We start from the raw sequence: 21,203 nt of genomic DNA, 5'->3' as shown, positions 1-21,203 counted from the left end.
ATACTAGTTATCACCTCACTGCATATTACTGGAGCCTGTATAATAAAGCACAAATATCCTAAGTATTGGATACTAAAAACTCTTTGGAAGTAATTTTAAAGTTTGAAGTGTTTCCTATGACTATATAGTTGTTTTTTAATCCAAACAAAGAGCAAATATTTTTCAGAATTTTCCTCCTCTTATAATGATTACTAGAGTTTTTACAGTTTTTATATAATGGTCAACACTGTTTTTAACGCTGTTTTCATGCCAATAACTTAAGCTAATAAAATCTCATCCATGCTAAAATTGTTAATAGGGAAGGGAATATTTATTTTAGATATTCACATAAAAATTCAGCTGTATAGATGATTGAAAGTTACTAGATTTCCAATAATGACAATCTGACTCAAATGTCATGCATCTACTGCATCCCCACCAGTAACTCCACAAGTGATTCTAGTATAATGAAACATGAGTCACTTCTCCTCTGACCCCAAAACGCAATTAAGATATTAAACAAATAATCCTTCCCTAGGGGTTTGAAACAAAATGCATTCTGTTCTTAAAAAAAAAAAAAAAGGAAAAAACTTTACTGAACTTATTAGTCTGTGAAATATGAGAGGTACACCTTTATGCAATACTTGGAGACAATCTTAACCAGGTATTTCATATTATTGGGAATTTTTTGAATGAGCAGACATCCAAATATTGCAGCTAACTTATGTGAAGAAAGGCAGGGAAGGGTACTCACATTGTGTTATTTTAGTGTTATTTCAGCTTTTAGAACTCAGTGATGGATCACTGAAAAATAAATGCCAGAGATATTTTTACTTTTCATCCAGTTTCTCCACTTCTGAAATGAGCTTTAATTGCAAGTCTTTTGGGGTTTGAATCTTATTTTCAGTCTTGCATGTGCTTAGAAAAAAATAAGTAGAAAGCTTCCTTGTGCATAGGAAGCACCCTTATTAGTAACACTTAATATTCTGAATATTCAAGTAAATTAATTTATCAATAGCCACTAGTTTACTTTGCCAGGGTTTTTTTAAGGTGGCAGACATTAGTAAGTACCCTTTAAACTATTCAATTCATAATCCTTAAAATACAAAAGAATTTCTCATGGTCTCCATAGCTATTATTATGCTATTCATAGTGCAATAATTTCTAAAAGTATTAAGATGAGACATAGTAACCCTTATTTAGAGGAATATTTCAAAAGAGTTTTACAAGACAGTATGGAGCTCTATACATGTGTCTTGTTTCAGTCAGGTCTGCCACAATAAGACAAGATTTATAGACTAATCACTGGAATTACCTTTCTCTTATTTTTTACTGCAAAGTTTGTTGCTGTGGTTCAATCAACTTTTGAAGGAGCACTTGCAGACAGCATCCTTTGGAATAATCTTAAAGATTAGTCAGTTATTGGCATGAAAAAAGCAGTTTAATACCTTTGAATCCTTTAATTTACTGTTTAATTCCATAGACCAAATAGATGCTGTTGCTGAGCAACAACATACTTTAAGCAGCAGAAAAATATTGTAAGATATAATTTCTTACAAATCTTCTCTTATTGAAATAACCTCAGATGCTTATTGCAAGCCTTATTTTTAATAGTTTTTTGGGATGAATTTTTTGGGTTTTTTTGGTGGCATTTTCTTTTGGTGGGTTTTTTTTTTGCAGACACTAGACATAATGCCATAATGCTATAAAACTAAGCCTAAATTTGCATACACAATAGTGTAATAATGTCTGGACCTGTTAGCCCATAGTGATTTTTTAGGGATAATAATTTCAGCATTAACAATTTTAACTGCATAGTAGAAATTACACAGTACCAAACAATGTCTCAAAAGTATTCACAGAGCAGGTATAATGAGGTCCATGCACAGGAAAAAATATCAGTGGCTCATTTTTTTCTGTTCCAAGAAATACAGCAGTGCTTTAGTAGAGAAGTGGACTTCCTTAGAATAAAATTGCCTTTAAAAATTAAACTGAAAAGAGCAATGAAAAGAGGAATATATGGAGTAAAAATGTCCTCCGGATCACTGTTCTTCCTTTGTACTGATATGAGTGAGGTTAATGATAAGAAGCCAAGTGACAAGGTTAATAAAAGCAATCATATTGATAAGCTTAAAGGAAAAACTCTCACCCATCACAAATTTTTTTCAAAACATTATTGCTCAACGTAATGAATATCCTAATTTAAACAAAAAAACAAAAAACAAAAACCCCAAGCAAACAAAAAAGCCCCATAACAAACAAACAAAAACTACGAACCAAACAAGATCTCTGCAACTTTATCCATAAACTGAAATAAAGCTGCTGAGGTTCTTGTCCTGGTCCCATGATTCATCAAAGAACAGCCTAGCAAGGGCTGCCCTCTTCCACATCACAGTGCAGCAAATAGTGAATGTATGCAATTTCGAGGAGTATTAATGTTTCAAAGAATATACTAAACAAAACAAAGAAAATCCTTCCACCACCCCCAAAAGAATACTTAAAATACAGAAAAAAATAACCAAAACCAAACAAAAATACCCAAAACCAAATGAAAATGTCAAAAGATTTTCCATAGTATTAAATTCCTAAGTTTGCACTGTAAAAATCTTTTCCTTTTGGTCTGTGTCAATGACTAAGAAATACCAGAACACTTGGAACAATAAGTTTTGTCAGAATGGCAATCCTAAGGATCCAATCTCTCTCTATTTATCAGGTGATATAAGCATGTAGAATAACAAAAAATAATAATAAAATGAAGAACTGGTATTTTAATATAATAGTTTCTTGATTTTTCTCTCAAAATTAATTCTCCTATTAATTATTTAAGTAATTGAGTAATTAAGTAATTCTCCTAAGTCAATTCTCCTACGTCAACAGTGAATTGATAAATATAAGAAAATAATTTTGTATAATCTTGTGTAGCGCAAGTGTACCAATAACTACCCTTAAAAACTGATTCCATAATTTAAGTATTTTTTATTAAAAAATCTAGACTTCTGTACTGAAAGGACTGCTTTTCCAAAGCCACTTTTCATGCTTCTATTATGTAAATTAAATGAGATTGATAATTGTAAACAACATGAAATGCCAGATTACAACATTTATATTGTTTTATATGATATTAAAATAATATATTACTGCATTTTACAGTCTTGTGTATTGCCCCAAGAAACATGCCAACCATTCATAAAATTGCAGATTGCAGTACTGGGGGAGAGATCATAGTTTTACTAAGGACAAGATTTAGTGTAATTTACATATCAAACTCATCTTAATATCACAATCTAAATCTCTTGTTGGACCACCTGATGATTCCACAATCAAAAGCTTAGTAGTCACACCATTCTCCTCCTAGTTTTAGTCATAATTGACATGGTGTGGTCAAGCTACCTTAGACAGTTCACAAGACAAGGAAACACAAAACTGGGGGGAGGGAGATGGAGAGAGATGGACTCTGCCTGTCAGGAAATAATTCCCACTTGAAGTAGCATAGCCCTGATGATGCTGTGCTGGACAAACAAATGTTATGGAACAGAAATGGTACACATCTAGTCTCTCACCTGCACATTTCTCCTCAACTAAAATAGTAGAATAATGTGCATCTTGTGTTCTCATATGTTTTTGAAACTGTCAATTTAGATGTGCAAGATGAAAGATGTACAAATGCTTGTGCAATTATTCACACAACTGTGACCCCTTCCACTCCAGAATGAGTGAATTTTCCACAGCTGGCATAAACAGAAAATATATACCAGGCAGATACAGGAAAAAAAAGGCTAGAAAAAGGTTCTTCTTATAGCACAGCATGCTTCTGGATTCATCTGGGATTGTTTGGATTTATATTACCTTAGAGAGTCCTATGTATTGTCACACATACTTCCTGCTACAGGGAACAATTCTCATCCCAAATCATATCAGAAATGTGAAAGAATCCCATGAATATCAGCTCTGTTTTTCTGCCTGTAGGTTGGTTCAATTAAGTTAATTACTTTAGACCTAACCTATAATCAGATGTTAGGATTTGTCCTTTGAAAGAGAATTTATCAGGAGGAAGTGCACACCCATTAGAGCAGACTGAGATTGCAGGGTATGTCAGATAAGAGGGTAAGCATGAGTCTTTTTTTTTTCTTCTCTTCTTATCTCTTCATTTTGACACTGTGTAAATCCTGCTGGTAATCCCTTCTGCAACACTTTCCAAATCCACTTATTCTCTTCTCTCCCCAAAAAAAAAAGGAGGAACTTTTGACCTTGACCTTGATTTCCAAAAACATCCCTTTGAATATAAAACCAATAAATTTTACCTTGTGTGTCACTTTGTCCATGTAGGCAGCTTGAAGACATCATCAAATCACTTTTGTATAGTTTAACAACATCAGAATGAGGAGGTATTACTTCTAAAGTTGGGTTTCTATATTTTCTACCTTGGGAAAAAAATCCAGATCCAGCTTCCACTCACAGGAAAACTGTGAGATGAAAGTGTGCCTCACAGAAACAAAAAATAAATTATATGCATATATTTATGTGTGTGTGTATAGATTGCATGCATGTGTATGTTTATCTATCTATATTTGTACATATATGAGCATTCAAAACAGACTGTGGCACTCTTCCACAGTAAATATATTGTTTTCACACTCATTATCCAGTATGGGTGGAACATTCAGCAGCAGGTGATATGACCTCAGGTAAAGCAGAACTAGACTGAGTTTATTCCTGTTACAGCAGAAAACTCTTTCTTCCCCTTCCTCCTGCTAGGTCCCTCTGAGCTGTAGTCAGCCCAAATCATTCTGCAGTGATTGCAGATGCCTCACTCCCCAGATGCCATGAAAAAATAAACTCCCTTTCTCTCTCTGCTTCCCCCTCTGCTAAAGACTAGACTCAGTCTGTTCATGTGGATGTGGTACATATTCCTATGTATTCTTCTTGTGGTAATGTTCATGAAAATAGGGAGAGGGATCACAATCGCTTTGATGTACTGTGTGACATCAGTTTATGACATGATAACATCAAGGACAATGAGTGTGATAATTCACTTCTGGGGAATTTTGGAAGGAATTCTGAATGATTTAGAGAGGGGACCTCTGATTTTTTTATGATGAAGTTTATTTTCTTATTTTCTACATAGGCAGGAAGGGTGAGTTTGGCTCACATTGTTACAACAATGGTTCAGAAGGTCACAAGACCCTTAGTTACAAGACCTTTTAAGGAGTTATTGATTAATAAAACACTGCTAACAAGGATATTTATGTTTTTGACCTAATCTTTAAATATTTTGTCTTATGGACTCATGCTACAGTGTAAGCTTTCTTAGCCAATCAAGTTATGACATATAAACCTATAGCATTGCATTCTAAACTCCTTGTTTACTTGTTATAACTACTTTTATTTTTATATCTTAAACTCTAAAACTTTAAAATTTCCTTTACTTAACATGCCTCTGCTTTAAACTATAGATCCACATTCGCACTTCTAACACCTAAATTTAGAAACCTTTTCCAAAGTCTCAGATCAAATTTTATGTTTCATTCTAAGCTTTAGCTGACAAGCCTAAAGTTCTGAGAGTTCCTTACATTTCAAATTCCAGCATATGAGGGCTGTTTGCAATGTGTATTCAGTGTTGCTCCCCTTTCCTGGCCTTGGTCACTTAATCTGGGGATTCATTCATGCCCAAGCTGTGGGGGGAACATGACAGGATAACTTCTGCTAGCCTTTCACCTCCTGCTCCTTCTTCAGGTCTGCTGCAACAGCGTTTGACAATTTTGAATTCTCTTTGGATGTTAAAGAAAGAATGCCCTGGTTGATGTGCTTGCTATCTCTCCCCTGTGCAGCCTACCACTCTTTTAGAGTCAGGACAAATGTTTGTAGGGACCAAACTCCAGCTATTTTGTGAAGAAATTACTTCCACCCTGATATGGGCCTGCCTCTTGTCTGTGAAAAGACTGACCAAGGATCTCCAGAAATGAAAAGAGGAAATTAAAGACTGGCTGCACAAGGGTGAACTGTTTCTGTCTCAGTGGGCCCATGATATCTCAGGTCACCAGGGAAGAGATGAAACATATAGATGGACTCATGCTTGAGGGTTGGACTAAACAATGGACACTGCATGCCTGGTCCTGTGGTGACACGGCAGAAAGAATTGAGTCAGACAAAGGTACAATCTCAAAAACAGCCTCATGACAGCTAGGCCAGAGAGCAGGATATTGAGTGGCTATATCATATTCCCTGTAGTTCACCAGCCTTTGGGAAAGTTGAACAGTACAGCTTGTTCTAAACTTAATGCTTCAAGCTATTGGCTGCTGATAGTTCACTTGCTCTGAGAAGTAGTGTCTGTTACTTTTTCCAGGTTTGGTGTGATGGCCATGTTTTAAAGACCTTTAACACCTTTTTACAGAATAAAGAGTGCTGAGCTTTGTAACCTCTGCTTTTAAGAAAGCCAGTTGCTGTTTTATGAAATGAATCACTCTTTTCCCTTTCCTCTTGCTGCTATATCCTTTTGAGAATGGTGATAGAAATTGTGCAGTTTCAAGATGTGAAACACTATAGATATAGTGGCATAATAATTACATTTTGTTCCAATCTCTTAGGAAAATTTGACATTAGATTTTTATTTGTCAAACTCAATAAATGTTTTCAGAGGATTTTCCTGGTCACTTCAAGATCTCTTTCAAGTCTGTATTTATGCATGAAGGGTTGGTACTTTCCCCCCCTGCTGTCTCATGTACATTGTTTTGCATTCTCTTCGTTTGATGATTCCAGAGACTGAACCTTGACTGCAAGGTTTTCCAGTCATTTACTTCTATTAGTCAATATCACAGAATATAGCAACTTTGCCAACTTACCTATTTCATGACTCTGAATCTGTTCAATAGAGAAAATTTCTGTATATGTCTTGAAATATATCTGCTAAATGCATCAGACAAATTTTTTGTTGAAGAGTGTGTGATTCATTCGGTGGTTCATTTACACTGGAAGTTGAAACTAAATAAATTTATATTTGAAATTAGTTGGAATTTAAAGCAAGAAGTAATTTAATCAAAATTGTGGGAAATTCACCATCACAAAGAATCATTAAAGCTACTGTTGGACTCTTTCTATCTCTGAAAATTTGAAAATTAAGAGTGGAAGGTGGGGGAGATTTTTTTTTTTAAGTACTATAATTTACTTCAGGCAAAGATTAATTCTAGAGCTTGAATAATTCCAGAAGTCAAACCATATGTCTTTGGCCTAAATTCTTTAATTCTATGCCTACAAATACAGCTTTCCTAATATTTAACAAGGTGTGGCTGTCTCCTGGGCCTGCAGAGTGGGGGATAGTCATCAGAAAAATTACATAGAAAAATATTGGTTAATGACCTACTACAGTATAATAAAAAATAGGAATAATAACGGAAATGCATCATGGATTCTTGCAATAATAACATTGAAACCTGCTAAATAGTGATGGGTTTTTTTCCTGAAAAGGTCTGCATTGCCTCAGCCAGTAATTTCAAGCAGATTAATGCAAATGTGCTCTGTGACCAGGCAGAGCTACTGAAGGGAACAAAAACTCTTCATCAGGTAGAGACAGCAGTGCCAGACCCTCCCTCTGACCCAGGGCTCAGCATGCTCTTCACCCTTCCATACCTTTGACCACCTGGTGTTAGGCATTATCTTCACATTCTTTCCCTTAACAGCCTATCTTAATTTTAGCAACAAATTTGATTATAAGTGATCTAGCCTGTTGTTCCACAAGCTAATAAAAATTTGCATTTCATTTTATTTTCTACTTTTTAAAAGCTGCACACAAAAAATGCCAGATAACCAAAATGGGATTAGGGAGAGGAATCTCATTACAAGTAAGACCCCAAATACTCTGTAGCTTAAAGAATTTATGGGATAACTGAAATGGAAAAATAATCTGATATTTCTGTATTTTCAAGGGGAGAAAAGGGATTTAGGTATATGATTAAAAGATTTTGTTTTCCTCCTAAGCGTCTTCAAATTTTGTCTTATATTTCTGGCCCTGAATATGTACGTACCACTAAAATGATTTTACTCTACTGCATACTGGCATTATTATCTATTTGATACTCAGATATGGATGTTTTAAAAGCCTAAAATAATAAGGTAAAAAAATCACCAAATAAATTGGCAAGATATATGTGAAAGACTCCAACACACACACATAGCCCTGACCAAAAAAAAAAAAATTCTTCCATAAAAAGTGTTCTCCTGAGGACACTATCCTTTTTTTTATTTTTTATCTGTGATCCTGTCTTTTCTTTTCTCTCATTCACTACAGAGTCTATATTTATTATCTGTTGCTATCTAACTTAGATTGCAAGTTCCTTTGGGCAAGGACCTTGTCTTCTTACATGTCTGTAATGTACTGTGAACACCTCCAGCACTAAATAAATAATAAGCTCTGCAAACTCCATTTAGTATCCATTTCAATTTGTGGTGAAGGCTCACCATGTTTGCAGAGTGTAAGGTTCATTTCTTTCTTTTAATGGCTGGTTCTGGGCAAGAATAGATATTAATCCATAGTTTTCTGGCTTCTTCTGGAGCAAACTTGCTTATTAGAGCTCCTGCTGACAGTGACCCTAGGCCAGTCTAGTCAAATCCAAGTCTCCATGGTTAAGATTTTCTTGCAGTCAAACTTTACTACGCAGATTTCTTTTGTTAGCCTTCTTGGTCCTTTATAGTCATGTCTTACTAACTCAGCTTCAAGCTTCAATAACTAAAACATCTCCCAGAAATCTCTGATAGTCTATAAAGAATCTAGAAAGGACTATTCAAATGAGAAAATAAAACCTATCAGGTTGGGTTGATCTATTTTCTAGCAGGCTTTTCCTTGTGGACAAAAAAAACCAAAAAAACCACACCATCTCTCCTGACCACTTAGGAAATTCTTCCTTAGTTAAGCTGCAGCTTTCCTGTTTCCAAGAAAAAATTTAAAAAAAAATAAATAGCTAGAAAACAGCATTGACTCATTTACCTTACTTGGAAAATTGCCATTGTATGAGACATTTCCTGTATTCTGCTAATCATATTCTCTAACAATTTTTTCTAAACCTGACTATAGACCTTGCCAAACTACCACAGCATCTTTAAGCAAAACAAAAACTATAATAAGCTTTCGCTAATATAACGTGTTCCCTTTGAATTTTGGGATTTTTCACTGTTTGGGAACAGGAAGGGAAGAAGGACTTCAGTTTCTCCAGCTAAAAAGGACTGGGTCACGTCAGATTCAATTTAATGTGGCAGTCCTTTCAAGCTCCATGCCAAGGAGGTTATACTGCCTTAGTTGTTCCAATGGTGCACAGAGAATGCTTTAGGCACGTTGGTTACTGCCACAGCCCACAACTGCAGGCAGGAGGATATGCTGAAAGGAAGACTTAGTGAGAACCTCTGTTTCAGCCTGCTTCCAATTCTGCATGCTGGATGAAATGTTGCCATTTTTCCTCAATCAATGTTCAAAATGAATATTTATGGAATTTCTGAATTATGAAAATAATCAATGCAACACTTATCCCTTTTGTTGCCTCTTTCAAATTGGAAGAAATAGACTTCCAGAAGGAGTTAGCCTGTTGCCTTTAGCTAACTGTTTCTCATATTTTTTACATAATCACTTTTAACCAAGAGCAGGGGTATTTTCACCAAGAGCAGCACAGCAACACAGTGGAAGTCAAGACCAAGCAGAACACAACAGCTTCAAGCATGTGTTGGAAAATCCTTGCCTGTTAAGAACACAGTCTTGTTCCTTCCCACAGCTGAGCTGTCCTTGCAATTTTCCTTGAGCAGTTTCCACAAGTATCATCATTTACAGCACCAAATCTTTTTGCTCAAAGCCAAAGTCAGACTACTTACGAGTATTTAAGAAATGTCACAAAGAGCCCTAAGAGCAACTAGGTAATGTGGTGTTAATAGACTCTATAAAAGAATAATTCTTTTTGCTATATGCTTATGGATTTTGAAAGGTAGGATTATATTAATAGCCTCTATGTATAATGGGTAAAGCAGAAAATTGTGCACGTCTACACAGAGTGGCAGGCTTTAATGAACACACTAGCATCTGTCACTGCTGAGGGATAGGAAAATAGGAGATTGTTTCAAACGCACAGATATCTTAGGGGAAGAGAACTCAGTAACTTGCTAAGCTCTAGCAATTTATTATTTTAGAAACTACTTTATAAAGTGGCAAGATTAAATTATTCAGTCCATGTTGTCAAGTTAGCTTGTATCATGGATACACTGGGCATATAAAATCTTTCAATGACCTGTTTACCAGATGGTGTGTCACTTGATACATGGCAGCTGTGGTCACCAGCATGTTTGGGTTTTTTTTTTCCCTTTTGCTGTAAGAACATTAATCATTGCATTGCTGTAATGAATCATGTACAGTCAACATATAAAAGTTGATTGAAAAAGTTGATATGGATTTGGGAATGACACTCTATTCATTCCCTTAATCATTATGGGGTAACATGCAGCAACAACCATATAGCACTCAGTGAATAGTGACTGGAGTTCAATATCCTTTTTTCTGAAATTTTTAAAAATAGAAAATATTGTTTCCAGAAGCTCAACAACCATGACATAACTCATAGTAAGAAGCTGGTAGGCAAAGACCATCATGTCAGAGAGATATCTTGGCAGGCTCCCACCACTACTGTGGATAATATTTATAAAAGCTAATATAATCTATTAATTTGCCAAGAACTCAGCATATGGCTTCAGCAGAGCTGTAGTGAATTCACGCAAGTCCTGTATCTTATAAAGAAAGGAAATCACAGATCTTCTGCAGAGAAAATCCTCTTGCCTAGTGACATTATTGCAAACCATGAGTGAGTTCTCAATGATGCTCAGCTTTAGAATAGTTCAGGCCTTGGATTTCTCTCTCTCAGTAATTCATTACTCGGAAAAAATAAAAGAAGTATATATCTCTGTTTTACATAGTTATTAATTTTTAGGCTTGTCCAGAATATATTTTGGAGTCTCAGAAAAGGTCCAAATTTCTCTGCAACTTCCTATTCAGTTACACTAGCTAAAATCATAAAAAACTTGCCATTTTCCATGCGGAAAACAGTATTGTCTTTGCTCCTTTACAATCCTCTCTTTCTCTCCTTTAAAAAAGGAGAAAGAGTCTACCTCTTTCAGTATCATAAAACCCCAAAGAATTGCACAAAGAACTAGGAAATCAAAAGTGAGTTTGTCTTTGAGGATTTTCAAGTCCCATGGCAGCACGAACCCCAGCCATTGCAGGACACCTTGGGAACTTCCTGGACCCTGCCTAGAGCTTGGAGCCATTTTACGGCACTCTAAAGAGACATTGGCACATGTCTTTGGGGAAATAAAGGCAAGGATGTCTTGGTAGACTATTGTATTTGCGAGGTGCCCTGATGAAGGAAGGAATGATGCATCTGACTCCATGTTCTAAGAAGGCTAATTTATTATTTTATGATACTATTTTATATTAAAGAATACTACACTATACTAAAGAATACAGAAAAGATACTTACACAATGCTAAAAAGATAATAATGAAAACTCGTGACTCTTTCCAGAGTCTCAACACAGCTTGGCACTGATTGGCCAGTGGGTGAAAACAACTCACCAGAATCCAATGAATCATCTGTGGGTAAACAATCTCTAAGCACATTCCAGATGAGCAAAACACAGGAGAAGCAAATGAGATAAAAATTGTTTTCTTTTTTCTCTGAGGCTTCTCAGCTTCCCACGAGAAAATCCTGGGCAAAGGGAGGGATTTTCAGAAAATGTGAATGCCACAGTGGACAAAGTGGAGAGTTTACAGATCCAATTGTCCAATATATCAAGAAAGCAGTATTTGAAAAATAAATTAAAGTCTCCCCCGCTCCTGTCTTTTGTACCAATCAGCAAAATCATGTCATATTCATGTTTTATGCAACTGAATAACATGGATCTGCATCAGTGCCTGTCATGTTTTTCCTATCCCTTCAGAATGGTTTCCATAGGCCATCTAGAATATCTGCTGTGTGTTCAGACATGAGAATGTGATGCTGTTTTTACATGCTGTATTTGGTCCGGATTAGCCAAGGGCCACTTATGTTTCAGCCTTCTTCAGGAACCAATAATCCATGCAGAAGTTTTTGTGAGCAGCCACCCATTGAGGATAAAGCCCTTGTACTCAAACTCAAATAAATCTTAAAATGGGAAGTGACATATAGAACATATATTTATAGTGATATTTGATTTGCTGAAATATTTAAGGGGATGAAACTAAATAACTTGTTTTTACAAAAAAAAAATCTGTTCTCAAAAGAGGATTTCTCTAACACTAGAAATTTCTAATACTAGTAGTTATTAAACAAGCAAAAACAATTATGAAATAATGAAATGCTGAGGCAGATATTCAATTTCTTCTTTTTTCTATAATGAAAAATCTTGGAATATGAAGTTATTATAAAGATTTTCATACATGAAAGATCAAATTGCAACTATCAACTTTTCTGATAATTATGCCTTATTTATGCTGCATGGAAAAAATAATTACACCCACACATATACAGACATACATTTATATTCAAACACTAATTTTACTATGCTGGATGATTTACAGAAAATATAGTAAAATCTAAGCTTCCTCTGTATTTAGTTTCTAAGCATTGAAAGATCTCAATAAAAGCATTTTCCTTATGCCTTCCCTTCTCTCCTTCAACAATCAAAAATGCCTTCAAGTTTAGCCAGGAAGGTGCAGGTGTACAAGCATCTATGCTTTGCTAGAAGCACTGATTTTCTGCCCCTAAATAAATGAAGTACACTGGCATAGTGCTAGATTAAGCCTGGAATGAGAGCTATGGATTTCTTAGTTCTTACCTTACAACCAAAAACTGCATCACAGTGTCCCCAGTCTCCAGTTTTTTAAGATACACAATTTAAATACTCATTTTTTATTTTTTTTTAGCTTCTTATTTATACTGCACTAACGACAGACTTCAGAGCTTTTGTTTGCTGATTTGAATGGACCAAAATGGAACCTTGACACTCCACAGAACTTGAAGAATTATGTTACCTTCAAGCATAATTTTACCTCTCAGGTATACGTTTCCTTTCTCTGCAGGAATAGAAACTTGCCTGTTATGGATAAGATTAAAAATAAAAGGGAAAAATATACTAATAGGACCTACTAGGGAACAAAATTAGATATCTCTTTAAATCTTTAAAACATCTATAAATGTTGATCCTATTTATTTGAAATCTTTTGATATGACATGGCACATGAAAGAGCTGGAAGTGATTTCACTTGCAAGTGTTTTTAGAACACAACAGGTTATTTATCACAGTAAAGAAACCGATGAACACCTGGAGTATTCAGAACACTCCTTCAGTCACACTGGACAGAATGTTAAGAGGAGCTTCTCCCCATCTAAGAGATGGCAATGTAGCATAAAGCAATGATAAAACTGGCACAAGCCAAACTTTACTGTATCAACACCTTCAGTACTCAGAGTTTCAAAATGGGGACGGATCTAACCAAAATCGAAGCATCGCAAGCATTTCTGATGATACATATCCAGATTGCTTATCTCGAGTCTTAGGAGTGGTTTAACTTATTCTTAAGAGACTGTGACTAGCCACAGAAGCTACATTTTCAGCTAATGCATAATATATGCTACAGGAATCCAGAAAGCTATTCTGAGTATAAGATAATCCAAAAAGCGCCCCCAACTTCCCACACAAATAGAAAAGAGTAAAGAGAGAGGATGCATGAATAATTAAAAAGAAAATGCTTGTGGGGTATGCAGTTATATTATTTTTTATAATAAAGCTGAAATTTCTAATCATATTAAAATTACTTAAATATGTATAGAACTTGTGCATTGAATTACCACTTCATTTCAAACTACTTCTGCTTCCCTTTTTTAGCCAAAATTGCTCTAACATATCAAGTTATGTCTATCTACATTACTTTTTAAAAAAGAAATCAATAAAATGATAGCTAAAAAGCCAAATTATTCAGCCAGCTATATAAAGCACTACCCTATTTCAGTGATTATTTAAGATGTAGCATAGAAAATTTGGCTCATAAATGTTTTGGTGAATTATTTACATGGAGACAGGTTTCTTTGAGAAACTCAAGCGTTGGTAATTAAGTGCAGGGAGGAACACAGAAGCCTAGAGGAGTTAAAACACTAAAAAGTATTGAGCAAAGAGTACATATTTAATAACACAGACTTAAAGAAAAATTAGAATCAAATGCTTCTACTTAGAAGCCTCAGTGGTACAGCCTCATACTGAATGCTTTGGTGTCCTAGTGCTTAACTCTATAATGCAAAACTCCATTGTAAGGATTCACAGAGATGACTAAAAGATTAATATAAGAAGAAGAGAGAACCATGCATCTGTGGGGTTTTCATAGCTAGCATATTGCTTTGAAGAACCTCCCAAGGGAAATCCAGCTCATCTTTGTGTGTGGTAACACACTTGTATTGTTCCTTGATAGCTGTCAACCAAATGGGGAAATACCTGGGACATTTGCCTGTTATCTTGTGTTAATTTTCAGGAAATAAATATTATCCTCGGGGTTCTACATCCACAACAAAGAATTTTTCAGGAATATAATCAAACAAAAATAAAAATTGAAAAATTCATTAATAGTGAATAGGTGCAATTCCAGAATTAATCCCTTATCTCCCAATGTGTAAAACATGCTTACAAACATCCAGCTCCGTGTTGACAGTAGGATGACACATCAGCATAACATAAGGGAAACTTAACAAGCACAGGCAAATTGTTTTGCTTGGTATTTTTCTGGTTTCTCTTTAACTGCATTTTAATGCGATTATAGAATTGATTCTTATGTGGAGTAAGTAGTTTCTTATTAATGCAGAACCATTATCCTAGGATAGGATTTGCCTCTGTACTCAGTGTAACATAAGCTTAGAGCTAACTAGTACTTGGCTGTGAAAGGGATTATTAAAAAAACTTAATAAAATAAAAAGGATTAATTATGGATTTTATCCTTCAATTAGTTCAACAGTTTATTGCAGAGCAGGGTACTTTAGTGGAGAATTTTCAGATTAGCAGAGAACCATTCCTCCATGCATTATTCCAGAGAAGTTTTTCTGAAAACCTATGAGCACAGACACCAGACCACAGATCATATAACTTCTGACTTCTGAAATATATTCTAAAAACTAGTATGCTTTAAAATTCTCAGATGACATGAAATAAATTAACTTGGAGTCAAAGGGACCCCTAAAAGACTTCCTGCTTTATTAGCTGGAAGTCAAAGGTCATAAAATGAAGCTAATCTTGTAAAATGAATCAAGAGGAGCATTATTAGAGTACAAAGGTAAAAAGTTTCCAAAATATAAACCACTGAGCTAGAAATGTGTCTCTTTTAAATTTTTAATAGTTGATAGAAACTGCTTAGTGCGGTTTACGGTGGGTGAGAATTATTCTTGAGAAGGAGTGGTGCATTTCTCACCATCATCCCTGAAGTGATAATTACTGTTTCAGAACAAAACACAGAGCAGAAAAATCCCTTCAGAACAATAATTATGTTTCAGAAATAAACACTTAGAACTAAGTCAGACAACAAAATACTGGACTAGAAAGAAAAATAACAGACTGCATTTTTCAGATTTAAAACCTGCCATCTATTTATGTGACTGTAGCACATTAGGTCACTTCAATGGCTGTTTCTCTTTCATACTTTGTTTTTGATACTTATTTGAGGAATATGAGCTGTAGAACAGCTTTTATAATACACAAAAGTAGCAAGAAAATAAGAAAAAAACTGAAAATGTATCCCACCCCCACATTAAAAAAAAAGCTAAATGTATTACCTCTCTAAAGAATGAAAGAGGATGCTAAAAATAATTTATATACTACCTTCTTTTGATTTTCAAACCACTAGGATCAAAATACAACATCTGGACTTCAGTTTTTGTCACTGCAGGAACCCTTGTCCCAGATGAAAGAGATTTAGTCTAGCAGTCAAATGGAAGAGCAACTCCATCTATGACAAAATATTCCCTCCAGTGTCCTACACTCTCTGCTGCTCATAATTTCCCTGGGTTTTTAAATATGAAAGTTTGGGGCCTGGGTGTTTTGGTTTGGGGTTGGTTTTTTTTGGGTTGTTTTTTTTTTTGTTGTTGTTGTTGTTTGGTTTTTTTTAAGTAATAAGTACAACCTTAGTGGATAGAGTTAAAGATTAAGGCATTTTAGTGGCAAATTTGGTGTGGATCTTGCCCAAAATCTGGGCATATGACCTCTTATAGACATGTATAATATCCCCTTTGTAGCGATTACTCTTGCTTTCACCATGCTCCTGTCCTCCACAGATGCTGAGCTGCTGTATCCACTGTGATGTGCTGGCACCTTTCCCAGGCATGTGCGCTGGGCTTGGGAGCAGAGGTCTGTGCAGGGCATCTGCTCCCTAGAATAAGACATCAACATCCATAGCAGGAGTAATGGAGAACCCTGAGCTGGAGAGCAGAGAGACTAAGAGGCAAATGCTGCCAGAGGAGACATTTTCACAAATGTGTCTTTTTCATCCCATCCCACATCCTTTCTCTGTTGGCTTGTTTTGAAAAAATTTTCTACAACTATCATATGAGTTGTCAGCTTTGGACTGGGGAAAAGTCCTGTATCAGCTGCACAGAATCTGCTGAAAAACGATCTGAAGTCCTGAGTGGCATCAACATGTGAGTGTTGAGGTCACAAATGGTGACCTAAAATATGAATTAAAGTAGATCTGTACCAAAAATCTGCAAAATGGAAATCAGTTCGCAAGCAGGAAGTTGTAACTAGTTTTCAATGTTGTCCTTTTTGATTATTTTTAACCAACTTGTAAAGGGACAATCTATTCCCTAAACAGTGGCTAAGCATGGGGGAAAAAACTGTGCAGGGCAAGAACATTTTTGGAGAATCCAAGAGCACCCACAGTTTTCCATCAAATTCTACCTCTAAATAGAGCAGCAGAACAACCTTCTTGTCATAGGCCACCTATCTTCCTATTTTTAAAGATTTTGCAGGTATCTTTGCCTAAAGGTTTTTTTATGGCTATACTTTTTCTAAACAATTCTTAAATATCCATGTAGTTGCAATCTTAAAAGTTGAAGTCATTTTTGCTACCTGCGAGCAGGACTTTAGATAAAACAGATTGAACAGATTAACACCTTTTGCAAAAGCAGGCAAGCTTTTATCTGATATGGATGTTTTGCAAGCCTCTATGCAATACTTAAAGATTTAAGCAGGAGTCTTCCATTAATGAGATATTCTAATTAGTGACTTGTACATGTGAGAAGGTAAAAAGGAGCGGAAGGAAGAAAAAAAAAGTTGGGTTCTAAGGACTTTTTTCTTTTCAAATTTGTTTTCATGTTTCATCTTTCTTTGCAATAACACCAAGAGTTTCCTAACTTGGCAGTACTTGGGATAATTAATACTGATTACCACAGTGATTATTAACATCTAAGTAGTGATCTAACTGGCAGAGAAGAAATAGCTAGATGCACAAATTTTCAAGTACTCTCACATAAACTCTTTATGAGTTTTACTTTGCTCACCTCTAGCTTGGTCATAAATTGTTTTCTATTCTCAGAATCACTGAAGTGTGCAACTAAAAGACTACTGTTTTTACAATAATGAGAAAGTTACTCTCATGAGACAAACTCATGATTAAAGGAATTAATTAAAGAGATTAAAGGAATATATTTCTTCTTGCTTTGAAAACTCTAGTTATTCACTGGTGCTATGTCAGATTGCTGATAACATCGTACATGCTTACATACAGAGAGGGTTTATGTCCACTGTGCAGTGTTAGAATCCAGTCAGGTTTTTGAGACATACACAAAGAAAGAAGTCAAGTGCATGCAAACCCAGGTTGCAAATGGCTTATCTGAGTAGCTTTCCTGTGACTACACTATGCAGTAAAATATCTTTCTTGATCCTTAGCTTTTCAAAATTTTCAAGAGTAAAGACTATTTCCCATAAAAATTAAATTTTTGCTTAACAAAGGAGTATTTGAATTCCCCCTCCCCAAGCTTCAATGTAAACTTTCGATCAAGATTTGGTATTTTGCATTTAATACATCCTAATAATGGCATGGAGTATTTCAACATAGTCTGTTAACAGAAATTAAAGGCACCCTCCAGAGACCTGAAGTGCATGTCTGGAAGAAGGTATAGAGCTATGGCAGATTGGATCACACTAATCTCATTCCCCAAGGAACATTCCAGTAACTTTGAACAAGGAAAACAGCTTCTTTGAAATAAAAACAGTAGTAGCAATAACATTTTTTATGTAGCTGTTAAGGTTTGTTACAGTTATTAAGTCTTTCAGCTCCATGAAGTCCAAGGAAAATATAGTGTACCAATAATAAAGCAATTATTTGACATAATACTGGGCATGCAATCCTGGGTTCTTATTAACTCATTATAAGGCTTTGTGTGCTGTGAATATATTGCATTCTTCCATCGGAGGAGCATCATTTTCACACTGGACATCTAAAACTGCAGAACGACTCGAAATTACAGCTTTTTTTGCAGACCATGAGTACTCCTACAGCATAATTTAATTGAATAATTTACTATACCTTGCTAGCTCAAGCTCGAGACTAGCCTTTATCTTCTGACACATTTATTTTGGCAAGCCACTATCTTTCCTGACTTTTCTAACTGTAAAATTGAACAAAAAGAACAAGGATTACTTGCAATTTTAGTCAAATTCCAAAACCAATAATTTTATGTTATTCTTGGTTTCACAAGACTGTCACAATTTAATTAGAGGTTGATGGTCAGGATTTTTTACTGTTAAATTAAATTAGTTAAAGTATGCAAGGAGTAGAACAGAAATAGCTGCTTTAGAGGATTTCCAATCCTATGCTTAAACTGAGAAAAAAAAAAACAAGAGATAAAAACTCAAGAATCTTTTCCATCTGCCTGCAGGTGTATAAAATCTGGGTGGTAAGTATTTTTGAATATATAAATGTGGCAAATAAATTTAGCAAGAATTAGACTAAAGTAGAAGTGTCAAAACAGTTCTGTTAAAATAATATAAACATATATTGATGGATTTATTATGATACTTTAGGACTTGAAAGTTTATATAACCACTAAGAGGTATCTCAATAACATAGAATATATTCTATGACATTCATTTTTAATTTTTTCATGTGCTGGACATATTCTTTTGGGAAAGAAAGGAATTCTAACAGCAGAAGAGATAAAAGCTAAACCCTCTTCCCTTTCACCACAGGGAATCTAATGCTAATGGAATATCAAAGTTGAAATCCATCTATTGGACCTGAGGAAATAATTTTCCTGTAAAGATATGCCAGAAATAAACTTATCTCCAGAGACAGTGAAAGGGAACAGTAATCAGTATAGCAATTCTGAAAGATCATATTAAAGCAGGGAAAAACATAAGCAACAGAGAAGATCTCGCATTGTCAATTACTCCCCAGCACTGGGTTCATCTATCTGTCTGCTATTAGTTTGGCTTCAATTACCTGAATTCATCACTTTTCATCTCCACTGTGGTCCTCATAGCATTCAACACCTCCAGCTTCACTGAGGGAAAACCTGATGCAAAGATTGCTCCACTTCCCAAGTGCAAACCTAAGCCAAAAATAGGCCTCAGCAGATTTTCCTAGCTCTCACAGGACCTCCTTCCTCAGCTTCCTTTGCCCTGCCCTGATTGAGCAGGAATGAATCTGTGTGGCTGCAAGCCAGCTGGATTCACAAGTTAAGATTTTCTACCAAGGTGTCTGAAATTCAGGTTATTTCCTTCCAACAAAAGGCAGCCAGAATGAACTACTCATAGTAGGAAATGAGCACCACCATACTTTGTGGTATCTTGGAAGGAATTGGCCATAACGGTACGTTTGGTTTTTTTTTCAAAAATAATTTTTAAACTTAGTTTCATACATTTGTGTAGTGAGTGATTGGCTAGAGGAGTGCTGTTTTATAATTATTAGATTCTTCCTGACACGTTAAAATTAAAAAAAAATAAAATTGTTGTAGTGAAAAAAAATTGTAAGTGGCACGGATTGAAACTGTGTTCACCTTTCATCATAACAATATTCCTGACACTACAAGAATTCAGGCATGCTTAGAGTAACAGAAGGGAAGTTTTTGCCTCACAGCACTGTGGCTTACATCTCACTCAACCTGGTAATTTCTCAGGCTCTTTTGATTATGAGCTCACATAGTTTATGGCAGCTGGTACCTCCATGTCCAGAGGGCAATGAAACACCTTGAATAATCAGATACAAAAAAAGGAATGTGGATATTCTTCTTCATGAATTATGCATAGACTGCATACTCTGACTCACCTGTAAAAAAATAAAAAGAAATATGTGGGACTGAAAGTGTGCATTTTCACAAAGAGAGCATTTAGTTAATTATATTTAGGTTTGGAGTGCTCATTGTTTTCATAGACTCCCTCTCACTGCCAGTTTGCCTTTGTTCTATTACTGCTTTCTTCTTTTCAAACATTTTCCCATCATCCCATTAAGTCAAGACAATAAAGCTAGTTTCTTTGAACTAATATTAGTACAGTCCTGAGGAACTGTCTCACAAGAGATACTCTGACAGAAGCAGTCCCTGAAATCCACAATATGCCAGAACTTGCTCTCTTCTGTGCTCCATACATTCATCATGGGAATGGGAACAGAAGAACACCCGCCATCCCCTAAATCCATTCTAAAAAATTGATTTATTATTTCATATCTTACCTCTAGAGATTAAGACCATAGTAAAACTATTTCATGAAGCATCCCAGATCATCTGTGAGCACAGAAAATAAAGTATATATGCTCATCTGTGCAATAAGGGCTAGGGGATTTAAGTCCTGCATCTTCTTTATTTATTGACATCACCTTTTTCTGAGTCAGCAAAATTACCTAAGTAGTAAATGTTCTTCCACACAAGTTACAGAATATGGCCAGAATAATTAAATGAACCTCCCAAATATACATAAAAACAATAACATTTGTGACAAAGCTTTTAGGAAAATATAAAATAGTAGAACCACTGTGATTGCACCAAAATTGCAAACAAGGAGAAAAAAACACAGTACAATAGAAATCAGTTGTGTAAAAGTTTTGTGCACCCGGAGAGGGAGCAGTCATGACCAATAAATACCTCTTCAACCTGTAATTCTACTTCAAAGTCCTAAGTCATTGGCTATCTAGGTTCTAGATATCCTAAGATTTTTCAGGTAATATATGTAATGTTAGTGAATCAAACAACCTGC

The sequence above is a fragment of the Molothrus aeneus genome, chromosome 1 (assembly GCF_037042795.1).
Source record: "Molothrus aeneus isolate 106 chromosome 1, BPBGC_Maene_1.0, whole genome shotgun sequence".
Classification (NCBI taxonomy): Eukaryota; Metazoa; Chordata; class Aves; order Passeriformes; family Icteridae; genus Molothrus; species Molothrus aeneus.
This window is presented reverse-complemented; position numbering follows the sequence as displayed.